The sequence below is a fragment of the Euprymna scolopes genome, chromosome 11 (genome assembly GCF_053919585.1).
Source record: "Euprymna scolopes isolate OS-2025 chromosome 11, ASM5391958v1, whole genome shotgun sequence".
NCBI lineage: Eukaryota > Metazoa > Mollusca > Cephalopoda > Sepiida > Sepiolidae > Euprymna > Euprymna scolopes.
The window spans coordinates 24,526,013-24,531,134 of NC_136492.1; the positions used below are offsets into that span (position 1 = coordinate 24,526,013).

At 30.4% G+C, this 5,122-nt stretch overlaps 1 pseudogene; it reads left to right on the forward strand.

Annotated features, from left to right (window-relative positions):
* Window positions 1-1,281: 1,281 nt before the first annotated feature.
* Window positions 1,282-1,398, forward strand: LOC145288294 (5S ribosomal RNA; annotated as a pseudogene).
* Window positions 1,399-5,122: the final 3,724 nt, after the last annotated feature.

Here is a 5,122-nt window from a genome sequence, read left to right on the forward strand (position 1 = left end):
TGTATGTATGTATGTATGTATGTATGTATGTATGTATGTATGTATGTATGTCTTGTTTTTAATCCTTCAGGGAGACTAGCCGCCCTCCTCACTAAACAAGTCTGGTGGGGGAACCAGTTTAGTCGCCGGTGACCCGACCATGAGGCAGGTAGTACTGGGTTACATGGTACCAGTAGCATATGACATGACCTGACATACCTGAAGGATTAAAAACAAGACCTTCCAAAGGGCGAATGAACTCTTTTTCTGGGTCAACGGCCAACTAGCATCGTGTATATTTGTGTGTGTGTGTATATGTGTATTGGGGTAGAGAGGGCTCCCGTAAGCCGTGGCGAAGGCAACCTTTCTAGGAGAAGCAAATCTCTAATTTAAAAAACCATAAAGCGGAAGACCAGTACCCGCATTAAGCTGGCCTGCAGTTTACTTTGTTGCTGGCTATCTTGCTCTTGCTTGTTGCTGGATCTCAACATTTTGAACCGAGAGAGAGACTTAGCTGTCGTACAAAGCTAAGACTCTAACATCATATTTGTATAGATACTCCCTCAGACATTTGGAATCATGGATTTTAAATGTCTGAGGGAGTGGCACTCGTCTGACAAGACGTTGCAATCATCATGTATGTATGTATGTATGTATGTTCGCCTTTTCTGTATGTCTACAAAAGGCTTTTTTTCAGAGAAGCGGTCTGTCGGTTTACAACTTTTTAAAACTTTTTATATCACATATAAATCGTAATATCTCACAGTTAACAACGAAGCTCGCCTGTCTATTTAATTTGCTCGATTTCGGGAAGATAAATATTCAACATTTGTCGCTCGCCGCATGTGGGTTAGTCTTTTTCCTATAACATCTTGGGAAAAATAAAAATTCAAAAAAAGCGTTCCGCAGTAAATGAAATACTATCCCGCAGTCAAACTTGACCTCATTACGTCATTAAAACGTGCACCTGCCAAATCCAAGTAATTAAATAAATTCAAGCGTGTTTCCGTCAGCATCTTGCGGTGGAGCAATGGTTAACGTCGCACGTTTTTTTTTTTTTTTCACACTTTAATTTACAACTTTGCCTCAACGGTTCGGGTTCGATCCTCATACTTACTTTTTTTTTGTTTTTTAACCCCACCCCCACCCCCGGAGTTTTCACACACACCTCCAAACACCCGGGCAACGCCGGGTACCCCTCTCTAGTCTATAATATAAATCTCACCTATCTGTTTATATGTATGTATGTATGTATGTATGCATGTATGTATGTACGGCATGTATGTATGTATGCATATATGTATGTACGGCGTAATCGCGTTGACACACCGGTTCTCGTCAGATCACCGAAGTTAAGCAACGTTGAGCCTGGCTAGTATCAGATGAGTGACCGTTTGGGAATTCTTGGCGCTGTATGTGCTTTCCGCTAGGTGTATCCGAATTTTTGTAAGAATTTTTGACACCCCTAAGACGAAACTGCGAATAAAATATTAAAAAAAACTCGCAATTTCTCTTTTAAAAGTGGGTTGTTTATTTTCTTTATGGATTATACTTCCAAAATAAACTATTAAGGTTGTATAAAAAGTAATAGAAATATTATTTTTAAAATCAGTAATGAAATTAATTGAATTTTAGGAGTTCAGTATTTTTCAATTTTTAAATTTTACAAATCTATCCAAATTTTTTTTATTGATTCTATTTTTACGATATTTTCAGGGTCAATGTGAAATTTTATGATCTTTCCAATAAACCGAATATAATATTTTAGACAAACGTTTTTTTTCAATTTCACGCCCCCCCCCTCCATTTTGAAATGTCTATTAAAAAAAAAAGTAAATAATTAACTTACTCACCAAAGTTTTATATATAACAAATTGAAGATAAAAGATCAATAAATAATGTATTCAAATTTAAAACAAAAAAAGAAGTGTTTTTCATAAATTTACCTGTAAAGTCCGAAGTTTAAAACCCTTTAAAAAGAAGAAAAAAAAAAAAAAAACACGTTGCTTTTTTTTTTTTTTTGCTCCTTTAATTGAAAAAAAATTAGGGTTTTGAATTTCGAGTAGTTATAAGCTTGGAAAGACAGGTGGTCGAATTAATTCATGCCTCCCCCCATTTTGAAATGTCTATTGGAAGGATAAATAAGGGTCTCCGGGGTTCACAGATCTAGTATGTTTATCTCCAACAGCATGAATGCCAAAGATCTAATTAATAATGATCTTTAAGTAAATAAGGAGCTAATTCTTAAATTATTTAAAAAAAAAAAAAAGCAGTAAGAGACATTTCATATTATTAGTCTACTTCCTTTATTCATCTATTTATACATTTAGCGTTTATTTATTTCTGAATTTGTTTGGGCGAGGGAGAATGCGTCTCCTGTTTCTATTGCCGCCACTAAGTGCACGTAAATGCGCACGTTTCCATTTTGTGATGATCTACGATTAAAAACTCATTCGACTGCCTTTCCGGCTGTTTGTTAGCGAGAGTACGCATGCGTGCACCATATGTCTATGCGCATGCGTGCATAGAGTGCAATGCAAATTGCACCGCAGCCATGTTTCTTCATGCACGAGTCAGAGCCGGAAAACTGATTCAGGTGATTATATAACGCTGAGATTAAAATAAATAAATAAATAAATAAATAAAAGATTTAGATTACGAAGAAGTGTAAAAAGAAAAAAAAAGAGGAAAGATTTTTTTATAAAGAAAGAACTGGGAGAGAATGGAAAAGAAACTTATTTAAAGATGTTTTAGAAATGAGTCGTGTTTTTCTTCTTTCGTTTTTTTCTTTTCTTTTTTTTTTTTTTTAAACATGGGTTGGAAGAGAATATCAGTGGAATGAATCTCCGATGAAAGCAGAGCAATAACTGCAATGAATTTGATTTGTATTTATATGAATAACTGAGATGTTATAAGAAACGTAATCTTGGGTTTGGGGTGTGTAAAAACGGATAACGTTAATGAGGTATTATGGCCCTTTTTTTAACAAATGAGTCACCACATAAAAAGGCCTGGAAGCCACTCAAGGATACGAGTTAATGAGTGTAAGTAAAACAACAGCGTATCATCGGTAATGGTGAAAATTAGGTAAAATCTGGTTATTATTATTATCATTATTGTTATTATTATTAATTTAATAATGTACTATTATGTATTATTCAATATTATTATTATTTATTATTATTATTATTATTTATTATTATTATCATTATTATTATTTATTACTATTATCATTTATTATCATTATTAATAATATTTATTATCATGATTTATTATTATTCATTAATAATTAATAATTTTATTATTACTTATTATTATAGGTATTATTATTACAATTTAGATTATTATTATTTTACATTATTATTATTATTATTTCTATTCATAATTATAATATATTATTTATTATTATTTTTAAATATTCTTTTGATTATTATTTAAAAATATTATTATTTATTATAAATCTTATTTATTATTATTATTATTATTATTATTATTAGTTATTATTATTATTATTTATGATTATTATTATTAGTTTTATTTTTCACTTTTTAATTATTATTCTTTATTCCTATTATTAATTATTATTTATTATTTATTTTGTTATTTATAATTATTGATTTTATTTTTATTGTATTTTTATTATGTTTATTTATCATTATTATTATTTATTTAATAATGTCATTAATTATAATACTTATTTATTATTACCTTGATAATTTGCATTATTATTTTTGTTTGTTATTATGATTAATTATTTATTTTATTATTATTTTCGTTTATTATTATTTGTTAATAATATTTATTATGTATTATTTATTTTATTATTATTTTCGTTTATTATTATTATTATTTGTTAATAATATTTATTATCTATTATTTATTTTATTATTATTTTCATTTATTATTATTATTTGTTAATAATATTTATTATCTATTATTTATTTTATTATTATTTTCGTTTATTATTATTATTTGTTAATAATATTTATTATCTATTATTTATTCATGATAGTTATTGTAATTTATTATTTATTATTAATATTATTAAGAATTATTATAATTTATTATTATTATTATTATTATTATTATTATTATTATTATTGCTTTCTCATCCCAAAGAAGGTACAGTTCCACTTGGATATAAGGGACCACTATTTGAATAAAATTTGCAGAGACACTATGTTGGAAGTTGAGTAGCAAGATATTTGTTCACATTACACTGAAACTTATACATACAGTACAGTCAGGAAAGCAAGGACCAGGGAGGGAATTCCAAAGTCTAGCAGTTCGAGAGAAGAAATTATTTGAGTAGAAAGCTGTTCGGTATGTAGGGATCTCTACAGTGTAGAGGTGGAATTATGCTGCTTGTCGGGTCAGTCGAGGTTATTTACGTATGGAGGTGGTACTATTAAAACGAGCGACCTTTTGAACTCCAGAATTTATTTCTCTTCGTAGTCATCACAATTCTCGATGCACTTTTGCCAGCAATGAAACAATGGCTGTGCATCGGCGTCTGCAGCGCACTTTGTTATCCACATCCCTATCACCACTATGAAATCGACGAAGCCGTCACCTAATTGTGCTTACATCAACTGCAACGGCTTCATAAACGCTCAACAGGCACCAGTGACTGTCCATCAGTTAAATTTCCTCCGCATGAAAGAATTGAATGACGCGTCTCTGCTTCTGATGGACGTCCATCTCAGGGGTTGCTTACTTAAAGTCTCACACCGTCAATATCTGCAACAGATAGATGAACAGTTCAGATCATGAATGCATAAGTTCAGTCATCAAAACAATGTAATCTACAATCCTCTCAGATCCATTCAGAATAGGAGGCATTACTTTTCGAACTTCGCTCGTAAATACTAAATAGATGTGAAGAGAAAGGAAAACAAAACAAATTTAGAACGTGGTAATGACTTAAGAAAGAAACTAACAGAACCAAAAATAAATCAATCCCAACACTAATATCTGAATTAAAAGATTACAAACTTAAATGATTTAAAAGGAACAAATACACAACGTAAGATTCGTATTATTGGGATTCTTTCGACTACTGTTGTCATCTTGAGTGTTATTTGCACAACGTTTCGACCGATGTAACCTCCGGTCTTCTTTTTTTAGGTATATTTTATCGAAT